The 23641-nt window shown below is 46.5% G+C and overlaps 2 long non-coding RNA genes across 3 annotated transcripts; one reads left to right on the forward strand and one right to left on the reverse strand.

Annotated features, from left to right (window-relative positions):
* Nucleotides 1-902: 902 nt before the first annotated feature.
* On the reverse strand, nt 903-7671 carry LOC144576837 (uncharacterized). Of its 2 annotated transcripts, none has more exons than XR_013519423.1 (3): nt 7557-7671; nt 7064-7186; nt 903-4054 (listed from the first exon to the last, which is right to left on the reverse strand). It is a non-coding gene; the product is annotated as an uncharacterized LOC144576837 (long non-coding RNA). The 2 variants fall into 2 exon arrangements; XR_013519422.1 differs by having other exon boundaries at nt 7064-7254.
* A 127-nt stretch (nt 7672-7798) lies between these two features.
* Nucleotides 7799-19720, forward strand: LOC118154706 (uncharacterized). The gene is made up of 4 exons (XR_004744923.3): nt 7799-7944; nt 13634-13758; nt 14788-14930; nt 19505-19720. It is a non-coding gene; the product is annotated as an uncharacterized LOC118154706 (long non-coding RNA).
* Nucleotides 19721-23641: the final 3921 nt, after the last annotated feature.

A 23641-nucleotide genomic window follows, 5' to 3' on the forward strand; every position in this document is an offset into this window, starting at 1 on the left:
GTTTGAATTAATACATATTATGGTAAAATTCTAAAAAGTATCAGTCAAAGAAAACAATCCCCCCTTAAACATTTTCAAATGAAATAAAATATACAGAGAGAAGAATTGGAAAGAAACACAGATAGTATTTCCAGCAACAATGAATTAGAAAATGTAATTATAAAACTTTCTGCCAACCATTAAGCAACACTTACAAGTATCTGGGCATAAATCTAACACGATGCAAGGATGATTTTTATTGAGAAAATTATAACACAGTTTAAAAACAACTAGATAAGTGGAAATTTGTTCTGGATTTACAAGTGGGAAGACAACCTTAAAAGGGTATCAAGTCTCTCTGAATTAACTTACGATGAAGTCCATGCAATTCCAGTCAAAACCCTGCAGGGTTGTTAATAAAACTTGACATTCGCCTTTATCATAAAATCCCTATGAAAGATCAACATGTGGGATAAACAGAGACCAAGGATACAGCTTTGAGGGCTCAGAAGCTGGTCCATGTATACGTAGGTTAAAAAGTAAAGCTTTATGCTTTGTAGGAGAAAGAACAGGACAACAGTCAATGTTGGTAAAGACGTGGAGGGAAGGTGACTCTTCTGCCCTGTGTATGGGGGTTGGGGAAGGAGCATGGGGAAATGTAAATGAGACAATTTCTTCGAAGATGGTTTGCTTCTTCCAGTGAAGCTGTTGATGGCAGTAGCCAATAGCCTGCAGTGCTACATTTGACTAATTCAGGATATAGTCCACAGAAAGATCTCATATGTCAGTATGTTTATTAGAGCATCATTTATAAAAAGGAATGTTCGAAAAAACCCAAACTGTCCATACCTGGGGAAATGGATAAATTTTGACATAGTTATAGAATACTACACAGTAATTATTCTGAAAATGTAAGTCTTAATATTTTCACATGGAGAACAGAATGAGGACAGAAATTTCAACTGAATGACAGCAATCCTTTGAGAAGAAATAATATTCAAAGGAAAAATTGGAAATGGAGTTGAATGTTGAAAACTTCTATGTTGAAAACTGGTACCTGCATTCCTTTGGGGAGAAATTTGTCTCTGTTAAGGGAGAAAGGGCTTAGTCAACTCAGATTCAGAAGGAAGAACCAGGAAATACATTTCGGAGTAAAAGATACCTGAAAGAGGATGCCCCATGTTATTAAACTCTGATTAACTTAGGACCATGAGACTGTAGAAAATGTTTGCTTAAAAGTTGAATATTCTAGTTCAAAGATTTTAATGTTTTCAAATTTTACAAGTATCATATATTACCTTTGTAATTAAGAAAAATAATTATTAAGAAGTTTCACTTATACTAGGAATCAGATAAATGCAAATCATGACAGTGAAACACCGTTTTACACAAAATACACTGTCAGAGATTTAATTAAAATGACAAGGCCCCTTACCGAAGAGTGTTTAGGGAAGTCAATACTGCTTTACTGCTGGTAGAATGTGAACCAGCGCGGATTAGCTGGAGAGCGTCTGGGAGTCAGACCCCCTACATTATAGTTCTACTTTAAGTAAATTATCCTCAGCTAAGATCAGAGATGTGCAAAATTGTTTACGTACAAGGATGTGTCTTGTTTCTTAAGATGTAAATATAGGAAATCTCCGTATGCTCAATGATAGTAATGCATTTAAATAAACTACATCATGATGGAATACTACTCAAATGTTCAAATACATTTTTCCAAAAAGATTTAGTTTCATGGGAAAATCCTCGGGATATATTGTCAAGCTTAAAAAGTTGATTTCAAAATGGTATTATGGTTTATCTCCTGTTTTTTGTATATGACTACATATACAGGCATATAGAGGGAAGGGACAGATGGAAAGACAGGGAATGAGAGAGAGAGAGAGAGAAAATAAATGCATAGAAGAAAATAGACCTAAATGTTAAATGCACTAACTTCTGGATCTCTAGCATAGTTTCTGTATTTTCCCATCTTTGTACATGTGCATATATTACTTTAATAGTGATTTCAAAATGCAAGGCAAAATATATGGGGAGAGGATGGAGAGCAACCTTTGCAGACCCCTCACCCACTCTGGGAAGCCCCATCTAGCTCCTGGAGCCAGAGCAGCCCAGGCTTCAGGTCACATGATCAGTGGCCAACAGAATCAGACTCCTTCTGGTCCCGTTTCCTTTCATTGACTCCGATGCCAGATGGAGAAAGTAATTTAGAATTCATCCCTCGGAATCCAGCCTTTGTACTACACAGCAATTTGGAAGCACTGAAGAAAAGAAAATGTTTTCGTGGGATATGTATGTATGTATGTATGTGTGTGTGTATGTGTGTGTGTATGTATGTGTGTGTATGTATGTATGTGTGTATGTATGTGTGTGTATGTGTGTGTATGTGTGTGTATGTATGTGTGTATGTATGTGTATGTATGTATGTGCATGTGTATGTATGTATGTGTGTATGTATGTGTATGTGTGTATGTATGTATGTGTATGTATGTGTATGTATGTGTGTGTATGTGTGTGTATGTATGTGTGTGTTTATGTATGTGTGTATGTGTGTGTATGTGTGTGTATGTATGTGTGTGTATGTATGTGTGTGTATGTGTATGTATGTGTGTGTATGTGTGTATGTGTGTGTATGTATGTGTGTATGTGTGTATGTATGTATGTATGTGTGTATGTGTGTGTATGTGTGTGTATGTATGTGTGTGTATGTGTGTGTATGTATGTGTGTGTATGTATGTGTGTGTATGTGTGTGTATGTATGTGTGTGTATGTATGTGTGTGTGTATGTGTGTGTATGTATGTGTGTGTGCGCGTATGTATGTGTGTGTATGTATGTATGTGTGTGCATGTGTGTGTGTGTGTGTGTGTGTGCAAACAAATAAAGGAATCAAAAACATTGTTGGGTCATACAGTTGTCAAGTTCATCCCCATGAACACGTATGGCCCAGATAAGTAGCTGTGCAAATGCGTCACGTGATGTTCAGATTCTTCTTGACGAGCAGTAGGAGTAAATTAAAATCCCACCAGGGCTTGAACTACAAATGAACTACCGGGGAGGAATATCATTTTTGTTGTGAAAATAAAGGCACTAATTTGATAAGGAGATTAAGGGAGTGAATCGAGGGGAAGGGAGGTTTCCTTGTTAAAAATTTACCGTTGTTAATGGAATTCATTAATCACTCCCATCTGCTCCTCCGGGCTGTGAAAACAGCAAACCAAGAAGGAAAATTATGGAGGTCTTAATGCCTCCAGGACGTCCTTATACTTTTTAAGGAATATGGACAGTCAGCCTTTATGTTTTAGCAAAGACGAAGCTTTATTAAAATATGAAGTTGAATATATGTTTGTATAAAGTCATGCAAACGCTATCCCGATAACTGAGCACAGCACACTCAGTGTTTCCGGAAGTCAAGTGAGCACAGTGCAGAGACCTGAAGCCGGGAAGAGGCCGCGGCACTCCTGCTCGCTGTTTCCATCACCTGTCTCCCGTTAGCAAGTTGACAGCAGGTTTGCTGATGATAAGATTTTTATTTCCTAACTCTCCTGGCCATCTGTCCAGTTACATGTGATGAGTCTTCCATAGCTACCCTGGGATTTCTGGAGTCATAGTAATTTCCCAAAACATGTCTTTTTTTTTTTTTTCCAGGAAATCCAGGAGAGGAAAGACTAATTTATTTGCAGTTATAAATACACATTGTAAAAATCCCAGATAAGGAGAGGTTTTAGTAGGTAAAAAGAGTTTCTTTTTTCCGCACATCTGAGCACCTGCTCTGCGCCTCTGTCAAGACCGAGGTTAGAGACAGTGGCAGATAGATACTCCTCCCCCGGTCTCAGGAATTTAGTGTCAGGGACCTCCAGAAGGGCAGTTCAACACGGGAAGTATTTAGAGCAGCCACAGGTATAAAATGCTCTTGGAGCTCATGAATTCCACCCCAGGTGTCAGGGACACGATAGTTATTAGAGACACTGACAAACATTCTTCTTCTCCAGAGTGCAGCTCCGCTTCTCTGCTCCCATGTAGGCTGGGTGTGGCTGTGGACCTGCCTTGCCATGGCGATCAAGGTGGCTCCTCCTTCAATCAGGGTTCCAGAGAGATTGAGAAAGACAGCGTCACTATTGACCATGCTGGACACGTAACAGGAGGGGAAAAACAAGCTGCTATTGTACACCACTGAGAGATTTGGGGGCTGTTTGTGCTGATTAATACGAGGAGTGATTTGGAGAGTTTAGCCCGGTACGGCAGTGCAGGGAAAGTAGGAGCCGGGAGAGCAGAGGCTCAAAGATGCAGAGACGTTTTCTTCTGCCTTGACTGCTCCTCCTCCTGTCCTTGCCTGCTCCACGTCTGCTTGCCTCTTCCCTGATAACTGGCTCAACATGGTGTGCTGACCCCAGCCCCGTCTCTCCTACCCCACTGATCTACCCCGCTAGGCGTGAACGCGTGTGCCCTACAAGGCACATACAAGTTTATTCATGGCACCATTCATGGTATTAACAACTAGAACCCTACACGCCCACTGACCATTGTATCTGCTTCTCAAACATGCAGCGTGGAGTTCCTGGAGAATATGTTCTCAGGTGAAGAAAATGAGGTGAGGGTTTGTTATTTGGTGCCCTGGTCTCACAATGTAGGTTACAGAGCAGGCTAGAGACCCTACAGACATAGCCATTCACCTTCAGAGCTGTAGATTTCTCTTACTTACTTATCTCCATTCCAAATTACGTGTACAGGAAAATGTGGAAGCAATTTTGAAAGTCAAATATAGTTAGTAGCATAGATGAATACATTTCAACACACACAGACCTACACACACATACACACAATGGGAAACCATATGGCAATGAAAAGAAATAAACCACTGATATGCAACAACGCGGATGAATATCACACACACAATACTGACGAAGAGATAGAAGTCACAAGAAAAGAATACAGGTTCCGTTTACACAAAGTTTAAACTTTGGTCAAAGAAAACCCAAAACCAAACAACAACAAAAAACCCTATGATGTAAGAAGCCAGGATAGCAGCTCCTGCGGGGAGAGGAAGGGTGTGGTGACTGGGAGGGGACGGGAAGGGCTCTTCCGAGGCCAAGAATGTTCTGCTTTTTGATCCAGCGTGGGGGGTAAATGTGTGCCTTCACTATGTGAACACTCATGAAACTGTATACTTTGAGTTTCTTTACTTAGTTTTATACTGCAATTAAGTTTCTTAAAATTAATCCTTCAAAGGAATTTTCAGCTCGAAATAGACAATATATTTCAATTAGCCTTGCTCTAAAACTACTGTTAAGGTTTCCCTTAGCTGTGGATTATCTTTACCTTGAACTAGATCTATGAATTTGCACACGAAATGAGCCACCCTCATTGGTAAGTCTCCAGCAGACACCTGTCTGGGTGTGTGGGCTCCACCTGTGAGGTAAGTGCAAGGGGAGATGGTGCGGCCAGTCAGGTGGGCAAGAAGGGGCAGCCACCTGGTCCTCAGAAGCCAGTGCTCCCACCCAAGCTCTTCTCCTTGGCTCTGAGAACCTCAGCAAAGCACCTAATCTCAATTTTCCCCTCTATAAATTGGAGTCCTCGGACATCAAAATGAATTTGTGTGAAGGTCACATAACTGAGTGTGCATGTGGGCACTTTGAAAACCACAGACGTCTCTACTAATGGGCATGTTCTAAATCCAGCTCCAGAGAGAGGTGGCCCATGAGCTCTGTGCTGCTTCTCCTCCCATCACACTTGAACCGCAACATCTGCTCCTCTCTTTAACAAGCATGTCTCCAGAGCAGAGCCCACGGAATAGAGTTGGGCACCCAGGGAAGGAGCAGGCATGGGCATCAGAAGGCCTTTCCATGCTGGTTGCTATGGTGACATTCAAATTCTCCCATCAGCAATTTTCAACCAGTTATACAAATTGAGGGTCCTATATCTGTTTCCCAAATATGCAGCATAAATTTTTTGGATAGTGTTTTCTTAGGTGAAGAAAATGAGGTGAGTACTTGTCTTAGTACCCAGGGAAGTTCTCACTACGTAAGTGACAGGGCTGGATAGAGACCTTACAGATGTAGTCATCTGCCTTCAGACCTGTAGATTCCTCTTACTTGCTTATGTCCATCCAAATTATGTATACGGGAAAATACGGAAACAATTTTGAGAGGCAAACACCCCCTGTGATCCTACACCTCACACAAGTGGCCATGTTCATGTTGCACGCACCCTCCAGGATTTATCCACCCTCTGCAGATTTTATGCTCGTAACCAGTGTGCACGTGGGACTTTATGTCTGGTGTTTTATAAAACACTATTATATATAACTCTATTATGGTCATAATTATCCTAAACATATCGGGAGACTAGCATTGTAAAAGTCTTAAGAGGGGGTTTGGAGACAACTACAAACAGATCAAGGCCATGTTAAAGAATTTCACTCCCTTTCCAAAAAACCTTCAAAAGAAGCATTCAAGATGTTCTTCAGCAGATGAATGAACAAATAAACTGTGGCATAGCAAGGCAATGGAATATTACTCAGCATGATAAAGAAATGAGCTCTCAAGCCATTCAGAGATTATGCATGTTACTCAGTGAAAGAAGCCAATCTGATAAGACTACAGACTGTGTGATTTCAATTATGTGACATTCTGGCAAAACTGAAACCATGGAGACCGGAAAAAGATTAGTGGTTTCCAGAGGTCGGTGGGGAAGGAGGAATAAATAGATCACAGAGGACTTTTAGGGTGGTGGAAATATTCTGTGTGATACTATAATGGTGGACACCTGCTGTCCTACATTTGTCCAAACTCGTAGAATGTATGCCACCAAGAATGAGCCCCAGTGTGCACTGCAAACTGGGGTGATAGTAAGGCATGAGTGTAGGTTCATTGATTGTAACAAGTGTTCCACTCTGGTGGGGATTTTGATAACAGGGACATTGTGTGTGTGTGTGTGTGTGTGTGTCTCACACCTATAATCCCAGCACTTTGGGAGGCCAAGGCAGGTGGATCACGAGGTCAAGAGATCGAGACCATCCTGGTCAACAAGGTGAAACCCCATCTCTACTAATAATACAGAATTACCTGGCATGGTGGTGCTTACCTGCAGTCCTAGCTACTCGGGAGGCTGAGGCAGGAGAATTGCTTGAACCCAGGAGGCGGAGGTTGCGGTGAGCCGAGATCATGCCATTGCACTCCAGTCTGGGTAACAACAGCGAAACTCCGTCTCAAAAAAAAAAAAAGAAAAGAAAAGAAATCTCTGTACTTTCTGCCCAATATGGCCTTGAACCTAAACTGTTGCAAAAAATGAAATCTGTTAGCAAACAAATGAGCAAAGCCTTCTGTGGTTCTGCTTTGCTCTAGAACAAGACCAGACTTCCAGGCCAGATGGTGCTTCCAGCCACCTCCCCAAGTGCAGTCCCTCACTCTGCCTCAGCTGGGACCCCGTGGCTCTTCCTCAGCGCACAGAACACTCCAGCCTCCTCCTCCTGTCCTGGCACCTTCCTCAAACTTCACCTCCAGTGTCACTGCCTGCAGGAGGAGGCGCTCTTCACTCCCACCCACGCAGGCTCAAGAATGGTTCCGGGTGCACTCACGGGAACCAGGACTTCCTTTCCTGCTGGTACGGTATGGCTTGGCTCTTTGTCTCCTCCAAATGTCATGCTGAAATGTGCCCCCCCAAGGTTGGAGGCGGGGCCTGGCGGGAGGTGTGGGATCATGGGGGCAGATCCCTCATGAAGTGATTGGGCCATCGCCATGGTGATAAATGAGGTCTCACTCTGTGAGTTCACAGGAGGCTGGCACCTCCCTCTCTCTCTTGATTGTGCTTTGGCCAAGTGAGATGCTGGCTCCTCCTTCACCTCGTACCATGATTAGAAGCGTCCTGAGGCCCCCAGAAGCAGACGCTGGTGCCATGCTTCTCATACAGCCTACAAAGCCATGCGCCGAGTCAATCTCTTTTCTTCATAAATCGCACAGTCTCAGGTATTCCTTTATTGCAATGCGAACGAACTACTGTAGTGCATCACCATGGGTAACTCCATAGTTATCCGTGCGATCATCCATACAGGATGAGGATGTGCTGTCTACTAGCAGATGGGAAGCTGCCCTGCTTGAATCCCTAACCCTTTGCTCAGGTCTAATAGACATTCAATACAAGGTGACAGAATTGCACAGTCAGCGCCTCACCCCAATGTGAGAATTTTTTGGTATTGTTTTCTTCCAGTCTTTGTCCATATGCATATTGAAACTGTACAAACCCGAAATTAATATAGTCATCATTTTATGTTACAGAGCCCTTTTAAAATAAAACCCCTGTGAGTATACATAGTTTATCACCTGAGGTGTTCCCATTAATCAGTGGCGAGCTTGCTGAGGTCAAGCTCTTCAAAATCACAAGGAACGCTGCCGGCCAGGCTGAGGGCTCGTGTGGCGGGACGAGGGGGAGAGGCCACAGGACCTGCTTGGTCCCTAGAGGTGCCCAGAGCACACTCTGCTTGTTCCGTGAACACCCAAGCCCATTCTTTCTGCTGGGAGAGTAACGGGAGGGCTGAGGTTCATTTCTGGTCCCCGTGGCGCTTACATCTCGGATGCCATTGGCACAGTGTCTGTGGACCAGCCGATTTCACTTAATTTCCTTCAAACAAACCCACAGGATTTATGACAGCAAGTCATAAATTGCACATGTACCCCCTCATCAAGTGGATGCCTCAATAGTTGCTTGGAGGAGAGCCTGAATTTGAGGGTGGCCTTCTTTGTGGATGAAGTGGTATAGAAAATAAGCACTGTTCAAGTATCTATATGCTCAAAACCGGTGAACGTGGAGCTCTTCTGTACAGAACCTGGAGTTGCCCCATGTGATGGGTCGTTAAGCCCTGGTTGAAGCCACCACTCTTTGGAGGACATCTCTTCTTCACTCCCCTTCGCTCTGCTCCCTCCTCACTTCTCTGCTCCACTTTTCTCCCTCCCTCCATCCCTCCCTCCCTCCCTCATCCCCACTCTCTTATGAAGACCAGACACAGAGAGATGCTAGCAAGTGGTGCAACCTGCTGTTTATCTGCCTGTCATCTTCATCAGTAACTTCGGACCAACCTGGAAATCCCAGGGCACTGCTCTAGGGGCCTACAAGAAGCATGTGTGGTCTCCAGATAAACTTGCCAACAGAAAAAGAAAAGAGCCTTGGCATACTCAGGGGGCAGTTGAGACAGAAGCTGACGTCAGTCCCAGCACATCTAGAGAAAAATCCAGTTGGCATCAGGCTGAGAGACGACGTAATGAGGATTTTCTGTTCAGGGTTTCAGGACTGCATGTTTCTCTCTCTCACTCTCTGGCTTCGGCTTCTTTTCTCCAGGCCTCATCATTTCAGCAGCAGCATTGGTCTTTGCCTTCCAAAGTGCCCTTGTTTCTGTTCCCTCAGGGGAGAGCATAGTTAATAAATCAGACCTTTGTGCTGTGCAGAAGATGTGCCGTGGTGTTAGGTCTGCTCCAGACGTGCCGACCTGAAGCCCAGTCACCCCAAGCATCCACAGAGCCAGATGAAAATGGAAAATGAAAAAAAAAAAAAAACAAAAAGCAAAGCAGAGCAAAGCATGCAAGCACGAGGCCAGGCTTGAGCTCTCAACACCAGATCATGGATTTAGTGACTATTTCCCCAGGACACGGCGGACTGTTGGCCTGGGATACATGGTGGGTTGTTTTGGCCTGATGCAGACAGTCTTGAATATTAGATTCAGTTTGTGCAATCAACCGAATGGCTGCCTCACCTCTCCCTCCCTCTCCACAATGCCTTTTCTTCTCCCAGTTCTTCACTCCATTCCAAGTGGGAGGGGATAGTGGCCAGAACACGAGCTTTGGCATCAGAAGGTCTTGCGTGTACACCCCCTGGGTGATTTACCAACACGGTCACCCTGGGCTAGGCTCACCTCCCAGGAGCCCCAGCTTTCTTTGCAAAGTGGAGACTGTCTACCTTGATTGCCACACAGTCATTAGAGGACGGGAGTGCGGGGCCCTGAGGGAGCAGCCCGGCAAAAGCTACTACTCAGTCAGAGAAGCAAAAGTACTTCTTCAGTTTCTACTTTCTCCCCATTCTCTACACCTCAGATTAGAGCTCTTCTTAGGGAAGAGGCCAAGCCTTGTTCATTTTTGTTCCTGGAACATAAAAATAGATGTTGTGTAAATATTTACTGAGTTCACTGATCAGCTCGATACATTCATTAAAAACCACCGTTTGCTTGACAGGAAAAGAAACATTCCCAGTTCCAGCCACCCCGGTACTTCTCATGGCATCCTGTTTGCATTTTCACCTCTGTTGATCTGCTTGCTCGCCTCTCACCCTTCCGCCCCAGTTAGATTGGAAAGTTGATAGAAGAGCCCCCGGAACAGAGTGGGCACCACCAGGACTGCTCCAATCAACAAACCGGCTACGGTTTTCATTTTTAATTCGTCATTCTGGAACAGAAATAGATGGCTTTGCAAATGCCCTGTACGGAGAACACTCAGCCCTCGTCTGCCATCTAAGCTCATCACTGATGTCTAAGCTTTGGGGACAAGGAGGGGGTCGTGCGTGGAATATGGCACACGATCCGTCGTGTGCGTTCCTAAACTCGTGAAAGAGCCACTGCCGCTTCTGTCGACTGTTAACCTGACCCCTTCTTTACGTGGATTTGCCTTAGAAAAGCCTTCTCCAGACATCAACTGGCATTTAACGGAAAAGAGGGAAAATGGGAATAAGATGGCATCATTTCTTACGTCTGCCGGCAAGGCCATGGAGGGTGAGCTGAGTATGAGGCAAACAGAAGAAAATTGGAAGGCTCACAGCTGACGAGGGTGTTAGTTGGAACAAGGTCCTGGAGGACAATGTGACACTTTGCAGCGAAATCCATTTAAAGTGGCCTACATCTGGACCCAGAATTCCTCCTTTTACGTATTTATTCCAGGGATTCAGCAAATAGGAACAAAAATTTCATGAGGGGAGGGTTATGGCTCCTGGTTAAAAGAGGAGCGCATGAGCTGGCATGAGCTGGCATGTTTCTTCCTTTGTAAGGACTATTTTGCGGCTTGGCACATTGGCTCATACCTATAATCCCAGCACTTTGGGAGGCCGAGGCCAGTGGGTCACCTGCGATCAGGTGTTTAAGACCAGCCTGGCTAACATGGTACAACTCTGTCTCTACTAAAAATACAAAAATCAGCTGGACATTGTGGCACATGCCTGTAGTCCCAGCTACTCCGTAGGCTGAGGCAGGAGAATCACTTGAACCCAGGAAGCAGAGGTTGTACTGAGCCAAATCATACCACTGCACTTTAGCCTGGGTGACAGAGTGAGACTCCATCTCAAAAAAAAGAAAAAGAACTGCATTTTGGACCACTGCGTTCTGTGGAATCATCCTCCAGAGTCTCCCTGATGGTGACTGGCTCTAGACCATTGGGATTGTAGGGAACAGTTTCCTTGGCTTGTCTACAGTTTTTGTGTTTTTTAGAGTAAAAATCTATTACAAGCAAAACAAAAGTTAAGTGCATGAAAGGGGCTGGATCTTTTAGGACCCAAAATTACTCTTTGGCACAGGCACTATTGACAAACTACACATTAATCAGAACATACTCTGAATGACTGTAGGATGCATAGTGGCAGATCCTAAACAAAGAGTATTAAATATTTACGTGAGGCCGAGGCCAGTGGGGAGGCGCATGCACGACGGGGAAGCCCAGGGCCAGCACAGGCATTTGATGATTACATAGAACGCGGAGGAGGGAAATTGTTTAGGAAGATGGTGGGGAGGTGAGGAGGTAGGGCAGGGCGACAAGGGAAAGAAATGTTTTATTCAGAAGGAGGGTTGCATTTGAAGATCAGGATGGAGCCTGTTTATTTTAAGGATTTCCTAAGATTTTTCTGAATCCTGCTGTTTCCTTTTAGAATGGAGATGACTCCAGGCCTGACTCCCCTGATTCCTGCCTTAATATCCTCAAAGCCCTGGCCAGGCACAGTGTCTCATGCCTGTAATCCCAGCACTTTGGGAGGCCAAGGTGGGTGGATCACCTGAGGTCAGGAGTTTAAGACCAACCTGACCAACATGGTGTATTTTTGTCTCACAAAAATTAGCTCGGCATGATGGTGTGTGCCTGTAATCCCAGCTACTCAGGAGGCTGAGGCAGGAGAATCGTTTGAGCCTGGGAGGTGGAGGTTGCAGTGAGCCGAGATCTGAACTTTGCACTCCAGACTGGACAACAGAGCAATGTTGTCCACGTGTGTGCCATGACGTGGGAGTGAGACATGCCGCTCAAAACAAACGAACAAAATGTCCTCAAAGCTCTGAAGTGAGCAGCCCGGTGGGAGCTGCTTTGTGGCAAGCTGGCAGCTGTGCAGCCCAGACCATGCCAGGTTCTGTGCCATGCCTGGGCAGGCTCCCTGGTCAGTCACAGTGCTTTGGCTGGCTTAGATGTGTGGGGTAGTAAGAAATTAGATACAGAGGGCAGTGTTTCAAAATACCATCCACTTTAAAAAAAACCCAAACTTCCTTCATACTTCTTTTCAGTTTAAAAGTCATCTTCTTATCAAAAACATCTTACTTGTGATGACTGGAGAGTAATAGATGTATAAAAAATACTTGCAGAATGAATAAATGAATGAGCTTATGAATGAATGAATGCAGCTTAAAATGATTATCAGTGTTTTGCAGACAGTTCTCTTCTGTCCATAAAAGTATATAGTGGATCGTTACCCTGTGGATTACACTTTGGAAATTAGACCCACGTTTTTTGAGTTCCTGTCTGAGGCCCCATCTGTGGTTACGTTCTCGGTAGGAATGAGAACACACACGCTGGATACCTGCAGATGGGGATGGTGTGTTTCAGGATTAATGTTAACATGGTGTGAACCACAGTCTCAAGGACTAGAGAAGCCAGTGTGGCTACAGGGGCCGAGAAGACTTTGTAAAAGAGGCGAACTGGAGGTGGCTTCATGAGATTGGCAGGATTTGGGGAACCACTAGGAGGAAGAAACCCAGGGATGGGGTAGAGTGACCACAGGTGACCACATCGGGTGATTGGAGAGGAGCTGGGTCAGAGTGTGTGCCATGATGTGGGAGTGAGACATGCCGCTCCCTTCATTTTTCTCGGTCAGATCAAGCTCTGGGGTTGATGAGAAATGGGAACCCAGCCATGCATTCTCGTGCTCCCACCCTCCCTAAGGTTGGCTCCAGAAGGCCACGGCTCTGGTGGTTTTGTCCAAGGCTGGTCGGTCCAGAGTGTGGCCGCCTTCCTTCCAGCCACACAGCAGCTGCCCTTCAGCCACCTCTCCAGCATGACATGGCACAGTCCACTGCTGTGGGCCTTGGTGCTCCTCTGTGTCCACCTCCAGACACCCTGCAGGTGTCGGAAACCCCAATGAAGACACAGAGGGCTGCTTTCCTCCCTGCTCCCACACGCTCACTCAGGCTCGGCCTCTCTATCCTTCGCTTGCCCTTGAGTGGGCCAGGATCCTTCCCATCTGGCTTCCATGCATTTGCTGGAATCCTTTCTCAATCCTCCTAGAAAGGTTTTGCTTCTTCTCTTTGCCTCAAAGTGGATCATCTCCCCCTCGGAATCCCTCTCTGGACCCACCGTCCCGCATGTTCCCTCTTACGAGATTAGATGCCTGCCTACCCACTGCCCATCTGTTCCTTTGCCATATGTACAGCCCCGAGGTCAGGAATTGTGGATGAATCGGCCCCGATTGTATCCCAAGCACCAAGCCCAGGGGCAGGAGTGGAGGAGCTACAGCATAGAGCAGTGGAGAGGAGGACATAAAATACCATCAGCCAGGTACGTGGGGGACAAGTCAGAACCCAGAGGCGCTCCCGGGGCAGAGATGGTGGGGCCTGCAGCTCGTGTTTATTGAGCTTTCCCTGAAGCCAGGTGCTCCTCCAATTACTTGAAATCCGCCCCCGCCACGATGAGGCAGTCCCCACCGTCATCCTCCCTGTGCAGTTTAGGGAGCAGTCACTAGCAGAAGCTAAGTCACGGCCCAAGGCTCCCATCCTCTGAGTGGCTGATGCCCGTTTGTCTCCCAATCGATCCTAGACTGGGCCACGGGGACCTGCCTGAGGTGCTGGTGGCGCAGAGCTGGAGAGCGGAGCTGGTGGGAGGAAGGGCTCACACAGGGAGCAGGGGGTGCTGGCAGCCACAGGCAGGTGTGGGGCCCCTCCAGCCCCAGCTTCTGTTTCCCCCAGGAGGTGAAGACCATGCTCAGTGAGCAGCAGGATGGGGCAGGCATGGGCAGGAGATGTGAGGGAATGACGATGCAGATAACCACAGTAATGGCCAGTGCTTACATGGGGAGTGACCACTGGCCCTGTTTGCCCAAAAGCATCTGTCATCTCAGGGTGGCTGCATGAGTCCCCTTTCCCTTCCTCGTTCCTGTTTCACTCTGGGCGCTGGGCTCTGCTCACACACCTCTCATGCACATTCCACGTCACCTTCCTTGTCCACTCTGAGCCATCGGTGCAAGGGCCTGTGTGGAGGGGGAAGAGTGGGTGAGGGGTGGGTGAGCCACGTTGAGGACCCTCTCAAGGCTGCAGCTCCTGGAAGTGCAGTGGCCCCAGAATGACCGCAAGCCCACAGTGAAAGGTTCAGCACCACTTGGCCTACAGGGTGGATGGGGGGCCTGAAGGACCCCAAAGCAGGCTGCAAGCCCAGCAGGATAAGGACTTAGAAAGCAAAGGAAGAGAGGAATTTAGAGACATCTCAAGCCCTTCCCTCTCTTGCCCTCTGGCTGGGTAGATACTGGTCACACCAGCTGCAAGATGGATCCACAAACAGAACCACCATTTATAGCATCTTTCCTGTTTTCAGATTATCTGTGCTTTGATAAAATTAACAAGGTGGGGAATTCATGGGCAGCTCTGACTTCCTGTCTCCTGTGCGCTGTGGCAAAGGCCGATCATCACATGCGCTACAGAGAGTTTTGTTGAGCCCACAGTGAAGACACTTCATATGTATGTATATAAACTGTGTGTGTGTGTGTGTGTGTGTGTGTGTGTGTGTGTGTATATATATATATATATATACATATATATATATATACACATATTTTTTTTCTAAAGACCAATGACTTTGACAGGGATGAGGTTGAACAAACATTTATTCATCGCCTGTTTTCATAGGGCAAATGGAGAAGCAGTTTAATGCTCAGGGAAAAGAATGGATTTAAGTCTTGGGATATCGTTACTAAGTCCCGCTCAGTGCTGTGTTATTAACCAGATGGTGAATGTCTCGTTTAAATGTCCTTCATTGAACATCTGGGAAGCTGTTTCTGGCCGTGTTTTTGCTCCTTGCTCCCTGCGACCAGGAGATTCTGCTGTGCTGGATGTTGGTGCTGTTAACTTGCTAGTGCTCCCGGTTCGGACCCCGTCCTGCGGTTTCATCTGTGTCTGCAGGATGACAGTGAGCTGCCATCTACCAGAAATGCAACTGCAGGTTTTGGAGGTCCCAGCATTCCTTTCAATGTCTACGGTGTACAGTTTCTGGAAAAGAGGTGCATTTGTTGGGTAAATGTTGCACATTTGCGTTGCATGGTGCAACTGCACTGCACGTGTGTGGCCTCACTGAGGAGCGCGGGCCATGAAGTTACCGCCACCGCTGAAGATCGGTGCCCCTGATAGATGCCAAGCGACAGCAAGCACAGCAGGGAGCGATCTTATGCGATTCTTCCGATTTTTTCATGTCTTTTGCAGCAACATATAAAATTCTGACTGCCAAATTTAAAACTAAAAAAGGAAACAGGCTGGGTGCAATGGCTCATGCCTGTAATTCCAGTATTTTGGGAGGCCAAAGTGGGTGGATCACTTGAGACTGGGAGTTAGAGACAAGCCTGGCCAATATGGTGAAACCCCTGTATCAACTAAAAATGCAAAAATCAGCCAGCCATGGTGGCGCGCACCTGGAATCCCAGCTACTTGGGAGGCTGACTGACGCAGGAAAATAGCTTGAACCTGAGAAGCAAAGCCAAGGTTGCCGAGATCGCGCCATTGCACTCCAGCCTCGACATCTCAGTGAGACTCTGTCTCACACACTCACAAAAGGAAACACTTCTCTTTAAGATAGGATTCTTGTTAGTTGCGGAAAGAGGAAGAGTCTCCATCACCTATTTCTCTGAGGGCAGCCTGAGCGTGCGACGGTCCTGTGACTCACCTTCATTTCGGATCCTGTGCCTGGCTTGGGCTCCGCACTTTTCCATGGGGGAGTCCACATGTGCAAAATGCAGTCATTGCTTTTACTCACAATTCTCCCTCTAGATGCAAACACGTCTCTGTGGGGAAGAGCAAGGCTCCTGCAGAAAGGAGATCAGATGGATCAGGGATCCCACAGCCCGAGTCTTTGGCCTGATATGGGCACCCTTGGGAGAGACCCCTCCACACAAATGTTTCCTGCAAAGAAAACACTCCTGCCTCACTTTCTTCAACTCAGCTATGACCTCCTTTCCTGGTGAGGAACTGCAGGAAGAGTGCGCGTGCATGTGCGTGCGCACACATGCATGCCTGCATGCATACATGTGCATGATCTGATATAAACTATGTAGCCTCTTCCTTCCCAGGTCAGCTCCTCACTGTGTCCCCAGATGAGGCTTTAACCTATGAGTGCCCTGACTGATGGCGCTGTTGCCCTCAGCCCTGATCACCTGGCCCCTTCCCCAGCTCTATTGCCTCAGGGACAGGGTCACACCAGGGTGACAGCATCAGCCTCCCAGCTTCCCAGCTGGCCTGTCCTCCTTCTGCAGGGCTTCAGCCACAGACCCTGCCTGTACACCACAGCCAAAAACAATTCTTTGAGGACTACAGCCTCTCAAGAAACTGACGCTTAATGACGCAGAACTCTGCGTTTCCTGCCCTTTGCTTGTCATCGTTTTCCTTCCCAGCACCCCTGACACCGACCTGGATCTCTACCCCGGAAACTCAAAACCGATTTTTGCCACACCATCACACTCGCCTTGCCTAGCTCCCCTAACCCAGGTCCCCATTCCTCTGCACCTGTGTCGACCACCCAGAGTCCCTCCCGTTAAGTCGCCTCCTCCATCCCGCCTTCTCCTGACCCCTTTGGCCCACACGTCTTCGAACTTTTACAGAATTTGCATCTGTAACAAATTAGTTGCTATTTAATTATGTTCTGTCATATTATTCCTGTTGAACTTGGCTGAGAACTGTGCCCTCCTTGAAGGCAGAAACTGTCTTTGTCATTCTGTGTCCTGATTCACCCCCAGCCCCAGAGCATGTCTGCAGGGAAGGGCTTTCAAGCTCAGGTCATGGAGCTCCACCCAACTGCACTCTTGCTTCTGTTTCTCCAAGTTGATCTTTTTTTAAAAAAACTTAAATGAATTTATTATTAAAAGAACTTTTATCACCTCCAGAAATGGAAAACTGCATCCTCTGCCATCAGTAGAAGCTGGCTGTAAGAGCACACCCCATGTAAACAGAGCGACACAGTCGGGCTCTGCTTTCTCAGTCTGAAACCTGCTCTTTCTCCCTTGGACATGGAGCCTCCAAGTTCTAAAGACATACTAGGAGCAGACTACAGCTTTTCTTGCATCTGGAAGAATAGAGGGAAAAAGAAAACACCTCAAAAGTAAACAACTTCCTCAGTCTGTGATTGGTGGTTGTTGAATCCAGTGAATAGGCATCATTGAAGGTCATACTCGGCCCACAGTTCAGGACCCTCTGGTACAGACTCCAAGAACTACCACTTACTGTATGAGTTCCAAGTAACAAATTCTGAGTATTACCTTATTTAACTCACCCCGGGGTGAGTTCTCTAAGGAAGAACCCATTATTGCCCAGTCTTCCAGATGAGGAAACAGGCCTAGCCGGAGAAAGAGGCTTGACCACAACCACACAGTCATAGGTGGCTGAGTCAGGATCCAGTGAGGATAAACAGTCATCCTAAGTTTTCAAAGACAGAGAATTTAATTACAGGGACTTCCTAGATGGCAGAAGAACCAAGAAGTTGGACAAGGGACATTGAGGCAACCCTGGCATCCACAGCATCAGGAAGGGGCTACTACCTCTCAGAGGCATAAGGAAGGAGACAGTTACCAGAGCCCAGGAATCAGACTCACTGGAGGGAAGCTGTCACCAGGGTGGGTCTTTGTGGCAGGAGCTGGCTTGTAGAAGGAAGGACACTCCAGGCAAGACAGCCCAACAAAGAGAGATAAGAAGCCTAGCCAGACTCCTTCACACACCCATGGCCCATCAGGGTTCCCATTGGCCCAGCCAAGTCAGAAGCCAGAGACATATGCACCTGGGCTCATAGCCTGCAGAGGCCAGACACCCACGATACAGGGCAGAGCAGGGATAGATGGGAAGAGGGGAGGCTCTGAGAGCACTAGGCATAGGCTCACCCAGGTAGTCTCATTCTGGGGTCTTCTCACTCACACACACCATGATGCAGCTGACTGCTGGATTTCATAAGATAAGGGTTCATGTGTGTTCGTCCCCATTCCAAGAAGAGGTGGGCTCTTCCTACTTTCTAGCTACCTGGAGCTACCTAGAGCTTTCTTTTAATGTCTAGGAAGTCCCTGAGAGTACGTTTTCCATTTTAAAACTGTTTAAAGTTGTCTGAGGACAATTTTTTCCTCCATTCTTTTAAGCCCATTGAAAAGGTAGTGCACAGTATCCCTGAGTGAGGGAGGTGAGGCGGGAGTGCAGTTGTTTTTCTTGGATGGAGAACAGATCTGAGGTCCATGGAGCATGTGGGTAGGGGTTACCTGTGTCTCACTCCCTGTATGCATTCCCAGGAGGATGCCAGGTCTCCTCAGGGCTCTTGAATATATTTAAAAGGCTGAGGTCCCAACATGAGACACTATCTCGTCCAAGGCTCCCAGCTCCACAGGAGCATAGGGCAGAAAGCTGCCAGACCACATACATAATGCAGGAATGTCCGAGACCCTTGTCCTGAGGGAGCAACAGGAAGCCTTGGAAGATGGGGAAGGGCCAGTAGCCATGAGGCTCAGTCCTCTCCTGCCTGATGGGCGGGACCTGTGGAGTCAGTGAGACTCATGTGAAGACAATGAAGACAGGGTATTTGTCACCCATCTGATCATGGGGCTGAAATGCTCAGTTGGCGGTGATGCGGAAAGTGAGGGGGTGACATGAGGTCAGTCCCCCAATCTCAGCCAACCTGAGGGGCTTGCTTGAGTCTTGATGCCCAGAGATTGATGGATGTGAGTTCATGGAACACTTATGAGACCCAGAGCAGAAAGCAGGCCACCACCTTGGCAAGATGTGTACACAATGCAAGACCAGACAGCGGCCCATCCTGTACGACTCCCCTACCCAGTGCAGGACTGCTGCTGAGGGAGTGGCAGGTGAGAAGCAGACGAGGCAAGGGCTTCGACCTGACCACAGGAGGCTGTGGTTGAGCAGGACCAAAGCCTCATTACCCTGAGAGCATAAGTAATAAAAGTCTTGTGATCTCTCCTGCCTGGGGACGGGCTTAGGATCACTTAGGATCAGTTCGATGGTTACACATTGACAGAGCACTTTTCTCTTCTAATTATTTCTTTCTACACCAACTTTAGGTTGCAGACAGGTCCCCAGGTCTGTGTCTTTTGTGATTTTGTTCGGCGAGCCAAGAAACATGAGTTTCTTGCCCTGAAAATCCAAGCTGTACCATTTCCAAAGAAGCAGTCATCAGAAAAGAATACGGTGTGGTAGGAGTTTAATTCCAGCATCCAGAGCAAAGAAACAAGTTGTCAGCTTGCACCTCATTGAATAAATGTCTTCTGAGTCACAGACTACTTTTCCACTGAAGCCAACCTCCTTCTGAATTTTGTGGCAGGGTCTTGGCCACAAAGCTCAGCAGTACATATCTCAGAAGGTACCAGGAGAGGGCCGTTGAAGTCCCTGAGGGTGGTGATGGGCACACAGTGCCGCTGGTCCCCTGGCACTGGCTGTCTGTCGGAGTTCCCCTCTGTATGTGCCACCGTGACCTGACCTAACAGGCTTACCCAGCCCTGGGTTACCCAACCTTGGAGAAATAGGAGGGGTTTGGGGGATGATTCTTATGACTTGGGCAATAATGAAGTACGGCAGGGGCCTTGACATTGTATCTCCTGGAATACAGTGTGTCTCCTGACATTCTTAGACCCCCTCAGAGTGGAAATGAAGCCCTCAGCAATGAGCAAAAACCACCCACGTTTTGATTTTAAGATGGTCCATCTCATTTGACATCACTCCTCTGTCCCATTGGGCAATTTCTTGGAAATGACTGAATTCTTGGGAATCTCTGGGTAATCGTGCTTACAAAGCTGATGCAGAGAAATTAATGGGAATCTCAGGCCTGTACAGGAAAATAGTGAGGGTAGTTGCTGGCCTCACCGTCGTAGGTGAAGGCTCTGGAACTGCCCTTATAGTGTCTGTGAACCTTCACCTGCCTTAAGACCCTTGAATACAATTTTTGTATTTTTAAAACCAGTATGCTTTCGTGGCTGGGAAGAGGAAAGCCAATTTGTTGGGGAAGAATTATTCAGAACTGTCTCCCAGGTCTCCAGGGACAAAGGAAGGCCATTTGCAATTTGAACAGAAGGCACTGAAAGGGCGCCTTTTAGACCGGAGATGTGAGAGGTTGGTGAGCTCTCAGTCTCCCCTCCATTTGCATTTTAACTGCCGCAAAGCCATTGTGAACAGGGAGGGCCCCGCCCCTGCACACACTGGCCAGGCAGCTGGACACTCTGCCCCATTGTTGGCAGGTGTTTCTGGGGGGCATCGCGGGTTCAAGGCTCTTGTTTCGGTTTCTTTTGGTATGTTAACGTATCCTCTTTTTGAAGGAATTTGGTCTATTATTTGACTCATGCAAATAGAGAAACAGAATTCCAAACCATCAGCCTACTTATTAAATATTTACAACAAGTAGCTGGGATGAAAATACCTGTTTATAGGTATGTCACGTGGGGACAGATAAACCAAAACCTGCAAATACTTTTACACACTCCGTATAAAAGGCCCCACAAATGCTATGGAGTGACGACAGAAATCGCTGTTTATGTTCTGCACATTGAGGACCACTGAAGCCAATCTCCAATGATGCTCAGCTGTCAGGTCACGGAATCCCACGTGAAAGACTGAGAACTGTAGAAAGAGGTTTCAGTAAAGTACACAGACTTTCCATCCAGAAAATCCCATTTCATCAACAATTGTCTTGTTTAGAATGACGGAAAAGAAGTGTTAAGAAAAGGATACCCACAACTTACAAAAATAAGGCAAAAAAAAAAAAAAAAAAAGCATTGTGCCCTCTTTCAAAGTCACACTAAACAGTGTCTAATAATCCAACGAACCTATATAATCCTGGAGCACCCCACCCCTGCTGTGGACTGAATTATGTCCTCCTGAGATTCATGTCTTAAAGCCCTAAACCCCATCTAAGGTGTGCCTGAAGCTCTGAAAGAATTATTTAAAGTTTGATTTAATACTTAGAATGGACATGGCAGTCAAACAATGTAGAGGAAGGGTAAGTTGCAAATTGTTTCTGTCTAGTAGAAAACTGCATAATTTTCTCTCCAGTAGAAACTTCATAACTAAGCCCAAACGTTATGAATTAATTGATTATTTTTGATCCACAGGGCATGGCCGGTTTTGTTTCTAACCTGCAGGCTTGTAACTGCCCAATGGGTTCACCTTGGCTGTTTCCTCAACAGAGCTAATTTCTCGAGGCAGAGGACTTGCAATGAAGAAAGAGTAATTCATATAAAGTCAGATGTGCAGGAGACCAGAGTTCTATTATTAATCAAATCAGTCTCCCTGAGCATTTGGGGATCAGAGTTTTTTAAGATAATTTGGCAGGTAGGGGCATGAGAAGTGGGGAGTGCTGATTGGTCAGGTTGGATATGGAATCATAAGGGGTTGAAGTGAGGTTTTCTTGCTGTCTCCTGTTCCTGGGTGGGATACCAGAAATGGTTGAGCCAGATGACTGGTCTGGGTGGTGTCAGCTGACCCATCAAGTGCAGGGTCTGCCAGACGTTTCAACCACTGATCTTAGGTTTTACAACAGTGATGTTATCCACAGGAGCAATTTGGGGAGGTTCAAACTCTGGGAGCAAGAGGCTGCATGACCCCCAAACTGTAATTTCTAATCCTGTAGCTAATTTTTCAGTCCTGCAAAGGCAGACTGGTCCCCAGGCAAGAAGGGGATCTTTTCGGGGAAAGGCTATTATCAATTTCGTTTTGTTTTGGAGTTAAACCATGAATGAATTCCTTCCTAAAGTAGTTCAGCCTCTGCCCAGGAATAAACAAGGACAGCTTAAAAGTTAGAAGCAAGACAGGGTCGATTAGGTCTGATCTCTTTCACTGTCATAATCTCCTCAGTGATAATTTTAGCAGAGGCAGTTTGAAGCTTCCTTGTCATTTGTCCCCATTGATCAGATCTGCTCGTGTCTTCCTGAGAACCTGCTTTCGTCCTGCGGCTTCCCTCATTCGGGAGTTAAACCTACCTTCAGAGCATGCTCGCTAGGCATGGGTCTCAGTTATGCTTTATAAACTTCAGAAAGTTGTACTCCAAAGGCTGCCTGGCAAAGTGTTTAGAAAATAGTGATACTTTTGATGCTAGATTTATAGCAACAGGCCCTAACTAGAGAAAGAGCTTTGACGTATTTCTACAGCCTCTCGGTGTGGAAAATGGTGGGATGGAGCAGTCAATCCCCCAATCTCTGCCCAAGGGAATTGTGAAAAGCCACCCATGATGTGTTAATAATTCCTTCAGGGTAGAGCACCCATTACAGCATGAACATTGTACACGCATCCAAAAATATTTTATGGGTAGCAGCTGAAAGGAATATCATGTCTCTTTTTTGAATGAGGGTGAAATCGTAGCGGGTCCTCCTGAGCTGTTCACGGAGTAATTCTTCAGTCACGGTTTCTCACTGTCCTTTCCTCTTGAAGTTCTGTTATCGTAGAAGAAAAACCAAACAGTGCCTAGAAAGATAGCACAATGGAGAACGCTGCTCCGGTCCTCTTTTCCAGGAAACCTGACATTTTTTCCAGGCAACTCGACTTGTCTGTAGTGGCAGATATCAACAGGAGAGCCCCGGAGCACAACGGCTGTAGGAAAGGAAGTCGTGCTGCCCGAGTACTTTCAAAGCTTCACACGAAGACCTTGAGAGCTTTTCCCAGGGCTGCCCGGCTTATCTACCACAGCTGTATTATTTATAGGGTCAGAGAAAGTCAAAAGTATCATGAGTGTTCATGGATCAAACGGAGCCTCCCAAATCCTCGCTTTCCAAGATTCACTTGGAGACATCTGGGGTGTTTTCTGTACAAAGTGTTGGCTACTTATAAGTTTAGTAGCCTTGTGAATAAATAAGATACATCTTCTCCTCTGAACTCTCCTAGAAGACGGTGGGAAAAGATAGGGAGCTACCGTCTCCCTAGGGACGTGCAATTATTCCAGCCGGCGTATGTGGCTGAGACAAGCAATTTTACAATGACTTGCTTGAGAACGTGAATGGCAGGCTAACCAAAATGCACATCATACTGAGGCAACACACTTCAGAAGCTATCTGACCTTCCAGTTACATCTTTGAACTAAGAGACAACGGCTGCAGAAAAGCCTAGTGGAAATAGAGCGTGTTGTTTGAGAGGGACAGCTTATTAGCCGATCAGTGCTCAAGAATGAGAGAAAAGGGCACAGAGGAGAGCAGTGAGAGTAAGAGGATTCGAGGGAC

This window comes from Callithrix jacchus, chromosome 6, assembly GCF_049354715.1.
Source record: "Callithrix jacchus isolate 240 chromosome 6, calJac240_pri, whole genome shotgun sequence".
NCBI lineage: Eukaryota > Metazoa > Chordata > Mammalia > Primates > Cebidae > Callithrix > Callithrix jacchus.